Raw genomic sequence first — 22,266 nt, 5'->3', positions numbered from 1 at the left:
ATCAACGCAAGAATAGAAAGAAGACTAAAAAGGAAACACCCAGCTGATCTCATAAAGGATATAAACTAAAAAACGCGAAGATGGCACCCCGCTGGGGGTAACCATCCACATGCTATTCAATCATATGTTATAACATTTTACCTAATGTCCCACTGGACAAATTGTAAAATTAAAAATAAACAATATAATAAAAAAAAATCATTCGTCATTCACTCGTCTCGTCACAACGGTTCCAACGCTCTATTTTCACGCTGACCACCCTTCTTGACAACCCTGACAAAACTGACTTCTCAACTCACGGCTGCCGGCTAATTCGTCTTTCTCCCTTCAGCATCCCTTTGTCTTTTCTCGTAGCCCCATCACGTGCGTGTCCCGCAACCGTCCACGGCCATGGTCACATAGGCTTTTTCCGCCTAACTATTCGACCGAAGGACCGACGACACATTGAAGTTTCCAGACCCTTTTGGCCTGTCAGCACTTAGACCTTCTCGCAACATTGTTTATGATATTTCTTAGGCAATCTAACTACTAACGATACTACATTACTATAATTGTGGTGGCACTCGACGTGGGAACTTCCGACTGCTTCGCGACACAAAACGCTATACCATCAAAGCGTAAGGCCTAATGTACCATCGATAATCCTACGGTCCTTCCGCCGAATATTCGGAAGAATGCATACGCGGCAACGGTCGCGGACGTCTAACAAACGCGTGCGTAGTGGGGACACCGAGGGGCAACAAAGAAAAGAATCTGTTTTGTTTTGAACAAAAAATTCATTCCGTTTCGAACAGCGAAGTACAAAGGGTCTAGCGTAACAGCAAAGTGCGAGGGTCTAGCGTAACAGCGAAGCAAACACATCCGAGAAGCGCGATTGTTGATTGTTGACAGATAATTGTTTAATAAACTTTTTTGTTGAATCTCGAGAGTATTTCTTGGGCGCTTACATCTAACACCACCTCATAATTATCGATTATTTTCTCAGTCGCGTATCTATTCTCTTCGTATTACTAATAGGGTTTTTCGCCAATGGGATGAGTAAATAAATAAATAAATAAATATTCTCACGTTTCACGAAGAGCTTGGATCTTCACGGACCTTCAAAGATTCGCGAAAATCTCGCGATCGACCATCGAAAACGTGAACGTTAAGACGCTCTCCAACCGAGTGGGAAGTCTCTTTGGTCGAGGCCAACGATGCCACTAATCAAAGTACAAGAGAAGCTAGAAACTCGTCAACGTTGTACACGCCTGCTGCATCGTGTGAATCGCCTGCATTCATTGCTCTGACACCTTCCTTCGTCTTGGCTAGCAGAGAAAACGCGGTCTACCCTCTCGGCTTAATTACTCTCCTTTTTTATCGTTTTTTCTTTTCCTCCTTTCTTTCTTCCGACCCTGGTATCTTCTCCTTTTGTTTCTCTGTTCAGGAAGGAACAGTCCGCGACAGAATACGCGACGCGTAATTACAGGCCACCGTGGAGGCGTGTTTCCCGCCGGCGAACTCTGGCGTTTCAATTTCGACGTTCAAAGCCGATAGACGTTCGCGTCGTTTCCTTTTACTTTTTTCACTTTTACGCTGCTTCGTGGAAAATACCAGGTTCCAGTGGATGGTTATGGCTATAGCGAGTTGGAAGTTGATTTAATAGGCAGGTTTTTGTCGTCACTTGGACTTGATACGTTATCATCAGCTCGTTCTGCGAACGATTACTGTGCACTTTGAAGGTGCAGTTTAAAGCTACTTGTAAGTTCAATTACTTTTTAAGTGTATTTTTAAAGGAAACCAAACTGATTTAATAATTGGAGCTTGTTTGTTAAATTAAGCTCGAAGCGAGGGTAGTTTTTTAAATCTAAAATTTCATTGAGACGATTAGAAACTTTTAAAAAGGTTTACATCCTCCTTTTTCTACTTTTTCCTATTTTTGCCAAGTATGAGCGAAAAGAACATTCGAAAAAGTATTGTAGTATCTTTAGGCAAAACTAAAGACTCTGCATCTTTAGCCCCGAATTTTTCTATTCCCCCGGTGCGCGTTTTCCGTATCATCGGCGAAAAGCTGAATCGTAGCTTACATCGAGCGAAAGAAAATTCAGTTTCATTCTTCTTTGCTCGCGGTGGAAAGTTGCGCGGTCGAAATATTCTCTTTTCGATATTTTCAGACTTTCCGCCTTTATTTACGATTCAATTGAGAAGTTTCGCAGCCACGTTAAATTGCAATCGATTTCGGCGGATAAATTATACTAACTTCACGCAACTTTGTCAGTCAACCTTCGTCGAGTAACAAGTGTATCCCCTGAATTATTCAGCTACAACGAGCGAAGCAATTTACGTTGTAGAAATGGATCGTTCGAGACCCTACGATCCATCGATTTCTAGTCTTCCTTCCATCTATCGATTTTCCTATCCAAAATTTCGATAATGAACAGCACATTTTGCATTCTCAGCCCCCAATATCTCCTCAACGAAGAACACAATCTGCGAACTGCACAAAATGCACCTGACAGTGGAGCATATGATAGGATCTTTACAACAATTACAGTTTATTTACAGTAAATGAATTAAACAGATGTTGGTTAAAGGAGAAACGATGGTTGTTTAACGCGAACTAACCACGATAGCGTATTATAATTAAGACAACTAGATAGTTAATTTGCAACTCTGGACAGCGCTAGTGTGACAGCAACCATAGCCAAATCCACGTCATTCCACACTACCTGACAATGAAACTTTAGACCTGGACCTTGCCTTTGCACATGGCCCAACACCGAATTTTCCCTATCACGTAGGACACTCAGGATCCTCTCCTTGGCCCTCAACGTCTACAAACTCAACATATGAAACTGCGAGCATTCGAGCACGAGACTAGTCTTGGGTACAGTCCTGGCCGCGATTTGGACTGCTATTTTAATACTTTGAACTTCGCTACTTCATTGTAATATTATACTTAACCGCCTTTGTGAATAAAAGCATATAAAAATATAAAAGGACAGTCGAGTTAGGCTGTTGCTCGGCTCTTCCTTTTTTATCACGAATTTTACCTGACGCTAGCAACTGACTGGCTTCTCAACTAACCCTCTCTGACTTCTCAACTGACACTGACTGTTAATTCGTCTTTGTCCCTTAGCATCCCTTTGTCTTTTGTCTTAGCCCCACCACGCACGTGTTCCGCAACCGCTGGTGGCCAGGGTCACGCAGGGCTTTTGCGCGAAACTATTCGATCGAAGGACCGACGAGACATTGTTGGGCTTGTCGGCACTTGGGCTTCCACGCGACATTGTTTATAGTTCGGCCGAGATCTCTTAGGCCTTTCGTCCACGATACTACAATATCGCCGCTCGTTGCGAAAGTCGTAAATAAACAAGAATTTAGATATAAAACCTGCTGCGAACTGTAAACCTCGGCCTTGAATCATCAACAATCCACGCGAATGGTTGATGCGATCTTAGACAAGTGAAATAAAATGAAGAGAGATGTATTTAACACGACAATGGGTAGCTGCGACACCAGCTGTCAATGAAATTCTTCTACAATGACGTGTCATTTTTCCATCCTTGTCAGATGAATTTCTTTATTTTTTCCTGTCGCGTTCGCGCTTTGTCGATTGACGGAGATAAAAAGAATTTCCCGCGAATCATCTGCGTTTGCTTTTCACCAGGAATGGCCGGGACGTGGACTACAATGGGCCATTTTCTCACCGACTCGCGAGAAATCGTTCGTCCTTTGTTGGCAAAAAGGGAAGATAGTTCCAAGAGGCGTCTTATTGTTTCTCGTTTACCGTGCACAGCGTTCCTGGCTCAAGACTATCTCGAGCATCGCCTTCCTCTCCTCTGATACCCTAAACTCGATCCAGAGAAACGTTTCGTTGTTCAACCGACTGGAAAATTGCGAGCAAACCCGAAAACCAAGCATCGATCGTCCTCGGCCTGTGTTCTTAGATTCGACGCTTGGCAGATGTCTTGAATCAGGCGTCGAAAGCATTTAGTTTCTGGATTTCTCGGTGTATTTGCAGAATTTTGATATTACTAGGAGCGTGAATCAACTTCGAAGGCTCTTAGAAGAACGCAGTAGTTGTAGGTTCCAGTGGATGCAGCGGATTACACTGTGACAATGTGTTACTATTCACGTTTAACTTGTACCGTGTTGCAAGTACCAGGCGCGTAGACAATCGAACTTCAAAAGCAGTGCAATGAAATCTATGAAGTTTGCAGTGGAAATGATCGAAAACTAATGCACTCTACTTGCTGGGAGCAATGAAACGCGTACCAATACACTTCAACTTCATCCAATTACCACTCTTTTCCGACCAATGCAGCACGCAGCGCAAGATACGCGATTCTTCTGAAATGTGGAAGAAGCGATGGCAGGAACATCATACGCGCAATGAAGTAGTCTGGTTCCAGACGGTAGTCTTCGAAATCGAGCGATCTTAAGTAATTGGAATTTCCATGCAATAATATTAAAAGGAATTGAATGGAAGGCTGAGCTTGATCGGGCGAGCAAACGTCGTACAATAACGAAATCCAATGTACTTTTCTATACTTTGTATCAGCAGTTTCAGCCATTGTCGCGATAGATAACTGTTGAGAATTGTGGATCTTAATCACCGAAATAAATGTATAGGAACATTTAGATTACACTTAGAATTGATATGAAAATAGTTTCAGATTTATTTAATATATGATTTACAAGATATTCGTGGATACACATTTGCACGCGCCTCAGCACTCTCTTTGTCTCGTCTGTTTTACGAGATGCTGCGCACGTGTCTTGTGTCGGAGACACAAGAGATCACTAAACCGATAGATGGCCGGTGATCTTGTAACATCAACCACATCTCAATCCCCACACATCGAGGGCAAGATGGCAATCAAACGTCTACACATCCTTGGCACGTACCCTCAATAGTCTAGGGACCCACCATAAATCTTAGCATCTTCATAATTAAAGTCCTTCAGACCAAACAAGTATCTTTCGTTTCACGTGTCCTTTACATTTATTGTTTATAACGGGTTGACAGGGAAAAGTTAGTTTTCCTCACATACGATGCTTCCCACTAGCAACTTTCTCTCGAGGGTGGTTAAGACCCTTCCTAGTCCACCAACTTTCTTACGACCCAATCGAAAGCGACGTTTATCGCCCTCGCTTTTCTAATCAAAATTGTCCTTAACGAATCAGCTCATCTCCGCCGCAACATCGTCACTAAACTTCACTTATTCTCTATCTTTGGAATAGTCAACATATCTTGACCGGTTCCTACCCTTAGACCAGTCGCGTACTTGATTTATACATACCCATCAGTGTAAGTAGGTTCTATAGAAAGTTGTTGGAGTGAACTATGATTGTGATTATTGAATTCATAACAAAGTTCGATAAAAGAAAATTAATAGTTGGATTACGACTCAGCCTTCTTTTCTCTTATCATCCAACCCTGAAGTTTACGTGACAATCTCCTGAAACAGTTCAGTTCATCTCGTGAAACAGTTCGAACGTTTCACGAATAAGGTGAAGAAATTGAACTTCGTACAAGATGATGGAATTTTTGTTATATAAATCCAACAGACTGACGGTTCAAAGTGTTACAACAGAATAATAATGTCTTGAGCGCTAATTTACACGAGGGTTTTTATATTGAGATTTTAGTCCCTCTGGAGGGGTTATCGTCGGCGTCTGTATATCAGAGGCGGTTAGTCAGTCAGTGTTTGTTATTATTTCGATAGCTGTGGCACGCAGGATGTTTCGTCTATTTGCCTACTGTTTCTGAGCGGGTGCCCTTCTTGAGCGTGTGACACACGCACATACTCTCCACACTCATACCTCGTGGCTAATCTAGTGTGGCACACAAAATTACACGTATTTCGATAAGAACCAATGCTCGTTTCTCTGTTGCACGATGTTCGTCTCGGCAGTCAAAAATCCTCTACAGTTTCAGGCTTGTTGGCTCGAGGATTCTATCGATTCAACGATTTCATGCTAAATTGCTTTCGATTCTGTGGAAAGTAAATTGAAACAAATCTACTTGGAATCTGAAAAACGTATAAATTTACCATCATTTCGCGAGACTAACAAAGACGATCTTTATTTCTTTCTGTGTTTCTATCAGATCGATGGAAAATGTGATTTTCGTTCGATAAAAAGGTGACACGAAATCGTGCGTTTTTCGTGACTTTTAAATATTCCCTTAAGAGCTTCCACGACTTTTATATAAATCTTCCTTTCTACGTTTTTGCTCTAGGTTAATAAAGGGAAGCTGTTCTTTTTTTTTTTTTTACGTTTATTCGTTGGAACAGGCTCTCACAGGCAGTCGAGTAATATCGCTGTCATTGAAAAATTACCTGAAAAGTTACAAGAACGAGGGGAGAAGGTTTTTCTCTTCTTCGCAATTTCTGCATCAGCGTTCTGAAACCGAGGAATTGGGACGCAGTGCTGTTGTTATCGCGCAAAAACCAGCTTTTCATCAAATACGTAAACACACGCAGTCGAACGAGTGCGATTCTCGCGAGCTACAATAACATCCCTCGAAGCGTAAAATCGATGAAATTTCTCTAACGAATGTAATTATCCTTGAATAATTGTTAAATAATTATCCAGCTTAATCGATCGTGAGTAAATTATCGAGACGTGGAAAAACAAGTATATAAGTTAACATGGGCCAGTGAGGAAACATCGATCACAGTACAGGAGTGTATATAATCAGGCATAATTACGGTAATCCATTCTGTATCGATCACTATTAATCGACGAACCTAATTGCATATAATTGCACCGTTGCGTCCGCCATCTATCTGTATTATGCTAATATGTCGCGGTCGTGGTTCGCTTCATTCACAGTTTCGAATTAGTCGCTATCATTACCAGCGTTGTCCATTAACGTTCGTAAACCATGTAACGTGTTAACCATGAAAAATCATCTTTTAACGACGAATATACATTATCGACAGAAATCGTGAGTTTTCGGCCAAGAATTACAAATTTTGGCGAAATATTACATTTTCGACGAAATGTTACGACACCGCATCGAGAAACACGATATTTCACCTTGAAAATTTTTCTTTTTCGACGGTGAGAAGATATCAGTGGGAAAATACGCAGGATTTTTTACGAAACATGCAAATTTCATAAATATTTAGCGGAGAAACGATTTGACGAAAAATTACGTATGGCGAGTAAAAAAATTAAATGTCGTCCTGTTTTTTAAATAAAACTCGAGGTTACGTGATTTTTATTAAAAGCAAAAATGTAGTCTAAATGAAAACTTGTAGCTGGCATGAGAATCGACAAAATGAAAAATCGGCCCGCTTTTACCCAAAACGAAGACATAAAGGATGTTAAAAAATTTACATATTCCGCTATGTGGAATGTAAAACAAACGAAACGCTATTCTCTTCCGTCGTTCCTGCAGTCCCACGGTTTACTCCGAAAAGAATGTTAATTCATTAAAACGCGATCACCCTGTACGTAACCAGCCAGCCGTTTAATTTGACCCGACATGATTAATCTCAACAAAGAACGACATCACCAGCGAACTAAATACGTTCTTTCCCAAAAGCTTTTGCGAATAATCACGAGAAATTGTTGGAATAACAGTGAAAGGAAAGGAGCAGGACGACTAAAAATCTAATTAGACAATAAGAAAGAGTTCCCGGTTGCCAGATCGTTTCGCGAGACAAAGCCGATAAAGAATATCTCTTCCTTAATGAGTTCACATGCAGATCTTATTTTGTTTATCACTGAGCATACACTGGCACATGGAAGTATTCACACATTCCTAAGAATATTTTACATATGTCGGGTTGTCATTAGAGTTAGGGGCGCATAATGAATCTTCAGGCGAATTGGCCATCGTCGTGATGTACCAGAGATGACATTTACTGATACAAATGTGATTATTACAGAGTGTGACAAGTAACAACGGCGATCGGATGATCGAGATATCGATGACAATGAATTTAGGTTCGATAACGAATCCACGATCAACGGGATGACGAATGCGATGTGACAGACGATTCTGGTGTGACTCGACGTACAAGTAGAACTTGTCTGAACTGTTCCAAGTGGGACTGCCCTTATATGCTCCTCTCCGTACCTCTGGGGTCAATCTTTGTTTTTAAGGAGAGCTATATAATTGTTCCATACCTCTGTTAGGTACACGTCCCTCGCGTGACCGTGGCTACGTTCAGTGAATGTTACGTACGTTACGTCACTTCGAGACCAAGCCCATCGTCATAAACCTCGGGCACCCATACTCGGATTAAAACGTAAACAACTATTCCTCGGTTTTATTATTTCAGTGAAATAATAATAAATGTCTTGACTAAAGTATTGGGGATCTTGCCAAACGTTCCAAAAGAAAGATCCCGATGTCCTTTGGAATTTTTGGAAAAATACTTTAGCGTAGACTTTTTATTATAGCTTTACTTAAATAATAAAACCTAGAAGTGATTGTTTATCATCTAATTCGAGTATGTTTGCCCGAGATTTATGACAGTAGGTTTGGGTTTTCTGTATTGTACGAATTCCGCGCAATTTTGCCCTTTCAAATTTCCTGTTTAAATGTATAAACATTCACAGTCTGCTCATTACAGTGCTAACGAACGAAGAGTTTCGTATAACGTAGATATTGGTGAAAAATTTCATTGATAAACGTTCGAATATTTTTATGAGCCACCGTGTGTGACAAACGTGTTAACGATTCTCATTGTCACGTCACGACCGACGCGATAATCGTTTGCCAGATCGAGTTCCTGTTGCTTTCCTTTCGCTGGAATTCGAGCTGCACGCTTGGAATATCACGGAACCATAAAAGGTTCAACGACGTTCAGCGAGGAATGAAATCTTTGGCAAATGTGCGTGATAAAAGCAGCTTCTATGTTAAATACGCGACTACATATATTTCGTCCTGTCTCGCGTCCTTTTTTAACACGAATCCATCCGCTGTCTCTTGTTTGAAAAATTCTACTTAGAGCAGTGGAGTCTCTCGAAATCGTGGATCTTAAATATTAGGTTGTCCGAAAAGTTTCTTTCGTTTCATAAGGTGATAATAGATGAACAACAATTTCCGTTTTATATTATTTTATTTTATATATTTTATTGAATTAGGTATGATCCATTTCGTTCTATTTTTATTATTATATTCGTGCATAATTGAAAAATAAAAAACACTGTGCGTCTATTATTTCCGTAAAGAAACTTTTCGGACAACCTAATACCAACCGATTTAAATATTTATATTTCGAAGAGATAGATGAAATAATATAACAGAGAATAACTAAATAAAAATTACACAAAATCGAATAGGTAAAATTTCCTTTTATTTAATGTTCATCACGCAGGTTGCCAGTAACCACGGTATAAGTAGGAACAGACGCAGCAAACCAGACGTTCCTAAGTAGATGCAGTCAATGGCCAGACACCGAGAGAGTATAAAAATTCTCCAGCGATCAAAACAAAATTATAATCTACGACGACCGCTTCCTGCTCGCGAATCCAAGTCCAACCACTTAGCCGACCACTTATTTACCGTTCTAACTGCATAATGGAAAGTGTCACGGCTGGAAATAATTCGCTTCTACGTTAGAAGAACGTAAAAGGAAAGAGGAAAAATGACAAAAATAATAATTCTTTTCTAGAATCTACGCTTGTCGCCCAAGTTACGTAAATAATTTAGTTAGTAAAGAGAATAATTTTGTTCGTAAGATTCCAAATTTCCTTAAAAACCTGTTTGAATTATGTCACTTTCGAGATGCACGTTCAGCGTGCATTATATTTCACCAATATTTTTTCTATATTTGCGGGCACGTTCTTCTTTCCGTCGATCGACGCGGTATACTTCTCGCGCTGATTTATAGAGACGATGATAAAGTTGAATAAAATTTTACGGCCCGTCCGAGGATCGTCATTGAGAGAGAAACTGAACGACTAAACGACCGGAATAAAAACACAGCTGCTGGACGATAACCTCTTCGCACGGTATGAAAATTAGCTCTCTGGCTTCCGACTGGTAGAATAAGCGATGGCAATTGTCGTTTACGATAATTAGATTCGCCTGAAAGACGAGTTACCAATGTAATCGAGATCAGAAGCGATATATAGTCCATTCGTCGAAGACGATGATGTAACGCAAAGTCGTACGATAGTTAGGACAAGTTCTCCGCATACTATTAGCAAACACAAGTTCAATTATGTTAATCATAGACTGACTATTGCTTGCGTCTATCTTGTCAATTCTGTAATAACATTTGGTATATTTAGTTGTCTACTAATTAAGAATTATATACAATATACCACTCTTTTATCCAATAATTCTATCATTGATAATTCCACGATTAATAGTCCTACGTAAAACAGTTGTAGAAAATGCAATCGAGGAATTATACAGAAGAATTTCTACCTAAAATTATTACGATCTTTTATCAAATAATTAACAGTTCTACGTACAATAAAACAATCGTAAAGGAAAGAAAAAGTTTCGTTTTAGGAATTACAGAACATTAAGACCAGTCTTCGCGTTCTTTCTTTAGTTTCACCTATTTATTCCTTTCGTCAGCTCGAGTAGATGATAACGCTACTTCGTCGCGGAATAATTATAAAAGATCCACTCGAACGACGGCCTACGAACACACGGCGTGGCAATTTGCGCGGCGATAAATTAGGACCTGGTCGTGGAAAGGCAGATAATTCGACAAAGGAAAGATGAAGAAAGAAAAAGATATATCAGCAAGGAAAAAAGGAGAGCCGGCTGGCAGATAAATCTGCGAAACGAATTGGTGCAACTGGCAGGAGGATCGGAAGACCGAGTTCTCGAGTCGTCTAAAACCGGTCCGCGTTAATTTATCGTCGGTCCCCGAGGATCGTATTGCGATCACGTATGCGTTTATTCACTTACTTGCCAGAGAGCGTAAAACGATCAGATAATCCGCAGTTACGAAATCTCGCCTCGGCTTTCCATTATTAGTTTAGAAAACGCGACGAACGCGATATCCAGATTACGATTTTTCAACTCCCATCTCGCTCGCAAAGTCGTGCTCCTACTGCCAGCTGAGTTCTCGCGTAGATTTCAAAAATTCAGCTTTTCCCGCGAATGGTCTTCGCCTGTGAGAAGTAAACAAAAGATCGGAGAATGTACAACTCAACGAATGTACTAGGTTCGGTATAACAAGTTTGTTCACGTTTTCTTCAAACTTGATGCTCATTCAAACACGTTCTATGATATTTTTCTCGAATTGACAAGTAAAAGGCGAAGTATCTCAGCACTTTACTGACCGCTAGCTCAGGCGCAGATTCTCCCTGGCGCCGGCTCTGTTTCGCTTTACACTCTGCAATACCATTCTTTTTGTACGTTTTTCAAATTGGAATAAAACTGTGGGAGCTTACAAAGCAACGCAACCGAGCAAGGTACCTTGGTGCTAAATAACAAATTATTTGCTCAAATAACGCGAAAGATTATCGGCGACAAAAAGCCGATCGGCTATCGGTTGGTACAGTGTTGGTCGATAAAATGAGAAAGCTGAGCATATTCATTCGAGTTCGAGCATACTCAACGAAGAAAAAATGTATATTATTATTATAGAAATGCGTTATTTCTTATAATTATTATAGAATTGCGTTAATGTACGCAAGGAAGATTAGATTGTCATGGTTAAGCTGCAGGATCAAGATAACGACAAGAAGATCGGACAAAGTTGACTGAAGGACTAATTAGACGAGGGATAGAAGCAACACGTCTACTATCGGCATCAAATCTACCCGTACACTCGTATTATCCACATCCTGAACGGTGTTGAGCCGTGATATGCTCGAGCATTGTGCTGGTAAACCACATGTCACCCTTGGCGGCTAACTATCGATCAAACGTGTACACCGTACACGATACGTCAGCTTTCGGGCTTCCACTTTGACCGGATACACCTTCTTCTTCCAAGGAAATCGATTTTCCCTCGGAACCGTGCAATACTACAAAATTATTCATACGTGTTCGTGATAGAAATATTTATATGCTGGTAGAAATTAAAATAGGAATTTTCCTCGTGCTCTGTGAATTAGGAAACATTCAGGCAAACTTTCAACAATCTTTCTAGTTAAACGAAGAAAATTCGAAACTTTTGTAAGTTAAACGAAGAAAAGCTTTTCAATTTACTTTTTCCACGTAGAACCGTCCGTTTCTTAGATTCTATCAGCGAAACAAGTGTTTGCACAGCTACAGAAGCTCCAGGAAAAGAAGCCATAGGTGCCGAAAACGTGGCCTGATCCAATTCGTTGGTAAAACAAAGAGAGAGAGAGAGAGAGAGAGCCCAGAAGCGAGTCTTTCATGCGACGAACTCGCGCATGCGAATGAATAATACCATGGCAGAAAGTTGCGAACAAAAACCTGGCGGAAAAAAAAAGAAAATAGTCGTTTCACGGTGTAGCGAGGAAAGAGAAAGAAACGCGAAACATACGAACATTGTAGACACGAACGCAGCGTAAAGGCTGTTTTCAATGAACGAGCCGAACGAAAAGCATTGACGAAAATAGACGAGGAACTGTCGTATTTAAAATAACGCGATGTTTTATATAGCAAACTGCTAGGGTATATCTCATATACTGAAATATATTGTTTTATACAGGGTGACACTGAAATATGTTATTTAATATAATGTACCATCGTGATATATTATTTTATATGGAGTGACACCGAGATACACGTACATTTTAATATTTTATTTCAAGGCTTGTTAGGAATTTTTGTTTCCATAAACAATTTTTCTCTTTTCGTGCTTCCTACTATTAGCACAGTTGCGATAGATACTACGATGAAGCGAATACATCAACGTAGACGTAATTCGGACGATTTTGAATAAAACACAAGAAGAAGATACACGTGTCGTAGGAAACATACCCCTGCGCGTGGATGGAGAACTAAAACCGACCATGTGTGTCGTGTGTGTAGAGGGAAAGGTTTGTCAAAATGAGGATTTCGATATATTTCACGAGGCGGCAACTATTCGGCAACTTCGCGAACATTAATATCTATCCATTCATATACACGAGCAATTGTGTGATAAAAGATACAAGGTTTAGAGATTAGTAGAAACATTATTTATTGATAGAATCGAGATAAAAGCGTACCGTTTTAAAACGGTAAATAAAACTCGGGAAATAATGGCGGCGCGCGGTTGCGAGATGCACGAGTCCACGAGGGATCGTATGTATTAAAAATATCTACTTTGTCGTTGAAAACTTTGTTACTGCGATACACTCGCTTTCAACTTGCACTGAAGTCCATAGTTCAGGGACGAAGCGACGTGCAATCGATTGAAAACATAATACGCAACGGTACATTGTTGCGCCTGACGATGCATCGTTGTCGATTCGAGATCTCACGATGATCAACCCTGTTGCAATCAACGATTATGTTCTTGACTGATTTATGCTACACAGATACCAGATTTCCTTGTTGCAAAAGTGATTTATATGGATGAATGTGTTGGTAAGATAGAAGACCGGTTTATTTAGAGAATACGCATTCGTTGCTCGAGAAACGTTTTTTCCTTCCTATTGGAAACTATTTTCTTCGTCCTGTAACATTACGGCCGAGGATTTACGTGTCTTTCTTTTTTTTATAATTTTAAATTATTTATCTGTCGTCGTAGAAATTCTGTGACTCGTAAAGAAATATTCTCTAATTCTAAAATGTGAAATATACTTGCAAAATTTTGAACAGAGCAAATACAACATCTGTTTCCTTTCAAGTCACGATGAAATATCGAATCGAGCAACTACTTTGTTATTGAAGGATTGGAAATGTCGGCAGAGCTGAATTTCACGTGAATTTAGAAGAAAGTAAACGACGCTCGAGGACTGCAGACGGAAAAATTTCTACAAAAGCCTGGATTAATATTTATGATGACCTTAAAACGCGACAAGAAGCGGCTCTCTGTTAACCGTTTGTCGCCGGCAGCGTGTTTCCACACATTCGATAAATACAAAAGTCCTTGCCGTACAAGATTTACATGGCGTCTCCCTTTGACATGGAAATCCCCAGACGATATACCCACGTAAGGGAACTATCACGTGCTTCCGTCACAAGTACCAAATCAATTTTGCACGTGTGCATTCCCAAAAGATTACCTGGAATTCATATTTCAAGCTTGGCGCTACATTTTGACAATCGAAATTTTCAATAACTACGAGCAATTATTCAGCTTACGATAAATATTGCTATAATCGGATGTTGCATTATTTCGACGATGAAAACTTGTCTAGTGTCGTCGATAAGAAACGTTTTATTTTAATATTGTTTAATATGTCAATAATTGTATGTAAACAAAATACTCGAGGATAAATTAATACTCGAAATGTCGATTAGAAAGATATCAGAAAACGTACCAAAGTTAGGATACTGAGAATACTGGAACATCGAAGAAGTACAAAAATACTGTCGAATAAAAAATCGTGACAGAGAAGAGAAATATTTCGACATTGTCAAAGGCCGAGAACTCGCAAACATTTCGATTAATGTTGGGGGAAAAATCCAGGCCAGATTTAATATTTCTACGCTCGAGTAATTAAATATACTTGGGAATCAGATTAGAAATAAATCCATCAAAGACACGGTACTGTAAAGTAAACTTCCGTGTCTCAGTGGACGGGCCGGTGTCCTAAATCATTAAACGACAGTTTCAACGTGGCCACCATTAAAACCTAAAACGTTTTCCTAGTGGAAACTAGATGAACGTCAGTTGGTTGAGCATTAGAAAGACTAACAGTATTTCGTTCTTTGGTCAACGCATGGTTAAAACCCTACCATAGCTTTTCATATTCATTCGCCTGTTCCTTCATATAGAGCTATTCTCGCGTAGAATGCAGCGCGCCTTAGCGAAACATACGCAAATATCTCACGGAAGCTGAGTGTATCGTGCTGAGATGCAAGTTATAGTTTCGATGCTTGCCAACTGAAAATACTAATAACTCAAAGTTGTTTAACTAGAATGTACGGCGATTATATGTTTCCGTATGTTGAGAAGTGGGAACTAAAAATATTCTTTGAATATTATCGTACATTTGACGTACAACCATTTCTGATATTTCCCACAGTTCGACATTCCACGATATAAAAATGAAATGTCAAGTACTGAAAGAGTTGACTGGAATTGATTTACCTTTGAACCTTCGACGATTACAAAGTTAGAAATTTGTTGAAATTAGAAAGTTACGGACTGCTGTGATCACGTGGGTCGTTTGGCGATTGTTCGCAGTGTACAACAGGGGGCAAAATATTTTTTTATATCGTACGAAAACGCAAGTGAAGATAAATTCAACCACGTGCGATGGTGGGTTTCAAGGTAAAAAAAAAAAAAAAGATCGACGAAAATAATGTTTTTTTATTATAAAATTCCTTGCACTATGAAAACTAACACTTGCACTTTGATCTATTTCTGTCTGTTTAATCAGAGTAACGATATAAACTAGAATTAATATTATTTGAATGAAGAGATACATTTTGATCATTGGGCAACGTGATCAGAAAATAAGCAATGAAAATAACGTCCCGATATAATTGACATCTACGTATTCGACATATATTATTCCATTTACATAATTGAATTTTTAAAGGGAAGGTGCAAGGAGAACTCCTTCAAACGGAAGATCAATCACGAAACATGACCTAAATCTATCATTCGAGAAGAGATTCCATGCCTCTATCCTGCTTCAATAGCTAGTACATAGGAAGAAATAAAAAAAAAAAAATCCATTCAATTACCAAGCGATATCTAGAATTTCATCTTGGGAAATCACAGAGACCTTGGTGCGCAATATATTCGAAAGATCGACAGAAAACCGAGCAGGAAATTAAAAGGAATTCCCTAGAATACGAGAACAAGTTACTAGACTATATTTACTTAACCTATCGATGAAAAAGAAACATCGGTGATTTGTAAAATTAATTACCAATCAATATCGACGAATTGTCATTAAATTAATATTAATTTGATAAACATTATAATATTAGGTATTAATAAAAAAAGCAATTGATTGATTGTATTAATATTAGAATGTTAATTACTATCTAATATGAAATAATAGCGATTTATGATCAATGAAAATACGAATAATCATTCGTGAACGATCGTTTGTTTCACGCGAAACTAAGCTCTTCGTGCCAAATACGAGTAAGTTTGAAGTGGTTGTCGAACATATTGACAGACAATTCCGATGTGTTGCATGCTCGATGCAGTCGCATTAACACGAATCAAACAGAAATACCACTAACAGGCGAGAAAACAGGTGACGAGAAAAATACTCGAACAATTTTCAGCGATAGCAGAACACGTGTTGAGAATTCTGCGTATCTTCGAGGCTAAATGGTTTGAAAGCTACTGGACAACTTATGTTACGAGCTGGGATCATCGTTCAGGAAGCGAATGGAAAACTAAGATTTATTATGATTCCCTGGCAACCCTGAAATTTATGGTAATTGTGTATTTTCCATTTTTACCACTTTCAGTTGAAGTTAGGTTCAAAGATTGTTTACTAATTTAAGAGTCAGGATAATACGCTTCGCGCGTATCGTTTTTGGCTTCGAAAGTGTTACGTACAATTCCGATTTGTGTATATCGGGGAAAATACAGAATTCGCATAAAATTTCGTCAAAGGTATAAGAATAATCTGTGTGATAAGGTTCGAGAAAATTTTGTTCTCAAATATGAAAAATATTCCAAAAGAACATAATCGAAAGAAAATTCCTAAATCTGATCAGAAACTTACGAAGACTATTCCTCGAGCCGTAGAAAAATCTTAGAAAAACTTGATTTCCCATTCAGCCTACGAATTTCGCCTAAAACCTGCAACGATCGTTCGAAACCAACGCAAAATAGCTTGTCATAAAATTTCCCCCAATTCCAAGGTCAGAATAACGCAATAAGGCGTTCTCAAATGCCATGAAAATTCAAGAAGAAAAGTCCTGAGATGTTCAGCACGAACCTCTTACAACTTATTTTTATCAAAAAATATTCAATCATTGGAACAAATTGAGCTTTTTCAACAGTTCCGGTAGAAGAAGCTCGAGCAAATTTCCAGGTAAGAGAGAACTGGATGATCGACAAATGGAGTGAACGGGCAGACACAGCCTTTAGCCGTGGTTACGTAACGAATCGATTACTAACAAGAGTCACGAACTCGCATTTTTTTCTAATTCGACGGTCCATCGAAATCCAACGAGCTTATGTAATTCAGGATTTCGTGTCTCCAGCCGTAATCTCCTGCGACACATGGTGAAAGAAATCGCTTCCAGTTTCATTAACATATTACCTGTCACGTGAATTTTATGTACCGTTACACAGGATGTTACCGAACTGATAAACCGAAATGGAAGCGAATCTACATGGAAAAGTAAGTGGAAAATGTAGAAGGCTCTTTTTTCGTCCGGAGTCTGATATCTTTCAGAAAATCGAGCTTGAAGATTCGTCGAGTAGCTTAAACTTGGCTAATCCCGGACTGAACAAGAGAAAATAATCGACAGAGGGTTGTTCTGCATGTGAAAATGGATAAAAAATGTAGAATAAAATTTTGTTATAAGACGCTTAGTTTTCCAGAGAGATGAATTTAAAAATGTATCACGCTGGTGCACTGGAGCAATTTTATTTCCTTGAGAAAAATCTAAGTTCAAGCTAATCTGCAATTAGACAAATTTAAGTAGCTGGCCAATCTTCAAATTAGATTTTAACATTCCGTTAACAACGAATCTACGTAGGCAATTGACGCGTTTCTATGAATTTGTATAGTCGTCAAAATTCTACCCGGTATGGTTGTCTGGTTAATACAGAAATTCGCAGATATTCGCATAATTTTGGCTCGTAATACCGCCTGTTGTTTTAATGCTAATCGGCCGTGGTTTACATAGAAAATTAATGCAACAGTAATTCTGATTAATTTATCGCAAGTAATGGTTCTAGGCAAATATATTTCTGTTGCATTGTATTAATTACAATAAACGATATTATTAGATTAATTATAGTACGCGAATGTTCCATACCTGAGTCGTCTTTTGATTAAAAAGCATGAATCACGATTTGTTTAATAACCAACTTAACAAATCAGGAGGAAAGAGCAAACTGATGTTTCATTTATTTAGGAAGTTTCGAAACTAAAGATAGAATAGTATAAATTTGAAGAAAATTGCAGAAAAATGAAAACTGCCGGGGAAATATAAGTTTGCAGGCGAGGGGATCGGAAACGCGGATAACAAGGGAAAGTTATCGAAAGGACTTCGTCTCCGAGAATACAACACATCCTCTTCATAACTTCAAACAATCTCGCACAAGCTTCTCGCAATAGCAATAGAGTCTTGCTATGGCAAACGAGTCTAACAAATGAACAGGGTTAATGGCAATTAATTATTCTCACTTTGTTTCAAATGTTATTATACACAGTGGGAGAACTAAACGAATATTAGGTTTGTAGAAGAGCGGAGAGATTAACAGAGGAGGATAAACTTTGGTTTGCTTTGCTTTTGATGCTACGTATTTGACTCCTCACGACAAAGTTAATTAAAATAGAGATTCTAATATGAAACAGTATTACTAATTCGAATTAAATGTAAGCTTTTCTGATGCACAGTTTTTCTAATATGCAGATTTTGATGAAATAAATATTATGAAATAATATTAAATTTGCAGCATGAAAATGTTTCTAACATAGCATCTATATCTATAGCACGAAGGTGATTTTAACATGAACATTGCAATATATCAAATATACGAAATTGTTGCTATAACGATACTTTTTACGTAAAATTTGCACGATAAAAATATTTTTAATAGGAAATTTGTAATATGTAAAAGTATGAGATTATGACAGACTATTGCGATGCAGAAATATTCCAAACGCGAAATTATTACAAATTATCGCAATGTAGAATTATTACAAATTATTGCAATCGCTATATTTCTCGAGCAAAATTTTCAACACGAGAAGTATTTTTATCGAAAAATTTACAACGTAAAGACATTTCCAATGCAAACTTTACCAAAGAAGAATACCTGCAGTACAAAGTTTACGATATAGAAATACCTCTAATGTAAAAATCGTAGCGTAGAAATATTTCTAATGTAAAACCTCCAATGTATATAGAAATATCATTAATCTAGAATTTTCAAGAAAAAATTAATTATACGTTGCCTCCTGAATACTATCTGATCTCAGCGATATGATTCGACAGAATATTATAAAAAAACATCCACTTACCGAACAAAGTTATAATTAATTAGTTATCCACACTTTGTTTCGGACTCTATTATTAACGTTAAAAGAACGGAAACGGAACAAGTATTATATTCGCGCTAGACAAAAGAAACTAATGTTTACCTTGTCATCGCTCTTTACATATTTCCATTATTCAGTATACTCCGTATAGGTACTTCCGGTTTTCTTTCAAGTTCAAATAATTATGTAGCAGTTCTTATTGAAGTTTTGCGATTACGTGACACACAGCATTGATATCATTATTCTAACCTAACTTAAATTACACATACAACAGCCGTTCGTAAATATTTCGACGTTTCTGTCGATTTATAGCAACGAAATTTGAATTTGTCCAAAACGTGTAGGAATTAACGATGAATTAATAATCTAAGATAGCACTTACGAGCTTTTTTTTTTTTGATTTGAGGTAGCTTTCGATTAACGATTAATTTATAATTGCATGACGTTTATAATTTCTCTGCTAATATATTTTACTTCTATGATTATTTACTTTATAATTTGTGATCAAGTAGAATTTATTTTTAAGCAGAAATTGTCGAAATACTTGTGAGCGGCAGCGTATTTTTTTAACAATTTTAAATCTTAATAGAAAAGCACGCACGCAAGACACTCGTTGGAGATACGCAGTGCAAAAAGAAGGCTCTTGGTGTAAATGCACAAGTAAATTATATCGGCACAAACACCGCATTAAATTATAAATTAAAATGTTCTTTGTTGATGAACAGAAGCGTTAGCATTGATAATAATTTCTCGTATAAATTTGTATAAACTCTGTATAAATTTGTAGGGGAAAAAAAACGCGGTTCTTTATTTCTTGTCTTATTATAAATCTTAATTATTTTTAGAATGTCTACAACTAATTTAGTCAGAGTTTAACTGAACATAATTTTCTTGCAACATAATAATTACAAATACAATCACAGAGATATGTAATACCATGGACAATTTGTTTAAGGAAATTGAAATATATTGAACAAACATTAAAGATACTGGAATGTTTGTTTTTCTGAGAAAGAGCAAATAGTCCAATGAAGGTAGATCGTTTTCGTTATAATCCAGCAATTTATATATTTAATGTCGTACATTTTCCTGTGATTTTGCTGAAAATATGTCCTAATTTTTGTTATACGAGTGATTAATAATCCTGATTTATGATGGATGAACTTTTGTAAATTTCAAAATTATATGCTACAAAAATATTTGCTAGAGAATTGTTTATTTGTTACACATTTAAATAGGATTTTGCAAGAAAATTTGGTTCATGCAAATGTTTTTGTTATGTCGTTATATTTGGCATATCTGTAACGTCAAAATTGCCTTTTTCTATGCTCAACGATAACGTCTCTATACTGTACGATATTTGACATTTGTAAAGATATAACAAGTGACAAGCCGTGGGAAAGTTACGCAACCGCGCATGAATTATTATTCCTCGCCACTTTCGTATAAAAAACCGCGTAGCATATGCAACTTGTTCCTTTTTCCTCGTATTTACCATCCGCTGGTGAAAAGCACGACGTTTCGTGCTTGTTGTGATCGAACGAGGCCGAGGCTAAGAAAACTACATGATAGAGAGCAAAAACTAGGAGATACAGTGTATCACAAATATATTCGAACAGCTAGAGAAAACTTTCATCGATATACAATAGCGGAGAAAAGAAAATGTATGAAATATGAAGTATAAAAAGATAGTATAACTTTACAGAGGAATTAAAAGTAAATGAGAAATTAAATATAAATTAAATTAAATTAAAATAAAAACGATATAAAATGAAAATTTATATAGAGTAACAAATTTCTAGTACAAATCAAATTCATAATTAAATCAATTTTAAACTTTCTTTTATGCCACTGTACCAAGTGTGTTATACATTTGCCATTAGCGCAGTAATAAGACAGGGCTATCACGATTATATTAGCGAAATTTGAGACCGATCATGACAGTGGTATCGTATTATAGTGCTGGTAATGCAATTTCAAACTGTTTTGTGCAACACACATAATATATTCATAAAAATTGTCTGTAGTCAGTATTCAAATATATATATGTGAGCCACTTAGAATGAATTTCTCATTGTTTTGTAAGAAGAGTATGTAACTATAATCGTTCCAAATTTAAAACAAACTTTGACGAATATTATAGGAATATTAAACAGTTTCCACGATAAAGCCAAAGACTTACTTGGTAACAAAGGTACCAAAAAAACTTGACCAAAGTGTAAATTCTATTGCAAGATAATTTATACTAATTTATACCAATCCTTTTTACTAAATATATATTTACGATAATGTCCAGTAACTTCTGCGTATATACATTTGTACATGTATGTATGTATGTATATATATAGTATATACATTTACAGATTGATTTCAAATTAATTTGGAGTACAACAATTCTTCTTGTAAAAGTTGTTACTAAACCGTATTTCACAAGGTACGGTCTTTAACACGTATATTACATGTTCGAGATGACTTTCAGATTCGTTTCAAATTACTACGTGTTATACTGGTAAACAGACTTTGTTTTGATAATATAGTTCGCTTCGATCAAAACCAAAACATTAGAAGTTGCGTTTAATCTTTCACGAAGAATAACATAAGCTACGATTTCAGTACGTCGAACGAGCCATTCAAAAAAAAAGTGTCTCGCGTGCGCCCTGTTCAAAATAAAATACGAAAATAAAGTCGAAATTTCCGTACTCACATGATCTGCAGTTTCTCCCTTAATTAGACGTGCGTCGCCTGTCAACGCACACTGCAATATAAATAGGGCACGCTACACTCACACACGCACTAACGCACAGAAACACGTCGAGACCGCGATTCGAATCACCACTAGATAAAGAAATAAGGATAGAACGCGAGAAAATCCCAACGCGAGCGATGAACGACACGATTCACTTACGCATAATCGAGACACTCAAAGTTCATATGCGAATTGACTATTCTCTATTTACTACAATACGATCCACGACTTGTTTTCACGAAAATCTTGTTCATAGGCCTTGTTTCTTTTACGGAATCATAAATAAT

The 22,266-nt window shown here is 37.5% G+C and overlaps 1 protein-coding gene across 5 annotated transcripts in view; it reads right to left on the bottom strand.

Annotated features, from left to right (window-relative positions):
• Positions 1 to 22,266, bottom strand: part of LOC122576262 (cAMP-specific 3',5'-cyclic phosphodiesterase-like) — a 357,163-nt gene that overhangs the window by 239,757 nt on the left and 95,140 nt on the right. For 2 of the 5 annotated variants that reach the window (XM_043746294.1, XM_043746293.1), the window contains exon 2: positions 21,938 to 21,988. The exons of 1 other annotated variant lie outside the window; for it this stretch is intronic. The gene's annotated coding sequence lies outside the window, so the exon portion shown is untranslated. Of the gene's footprint in view, positions 1 to 21,937; positions 22,069 to 22,266 lie in introns of all 5 variants that reach the window. 2 more of the 5 variants (XM_043746292.1, XM_043746291.1) reach the window with 1 other exon arrangement.

The sequence above is a fragment of the Bombus pyrosoma genome, linkage group LG16 (genome assembly GCF_014825855.1).
Source record: "Bombus pyrosoma isolate SC7728 linkage group LG16, ASM1482585v1, whole genome shotgun sequence".
Lineage (NCBI taxonomy): Eukaryota > Metazoa > Arthropoda > Insecta > Hymenoptera > Apidae > Bombus > Bombus pyrosoma.
The sequence above is the reverse complement of the archived record's forward strand: the minus strand, read 5'-3'. Positions and strand labels throughout refer to the sequence as shown.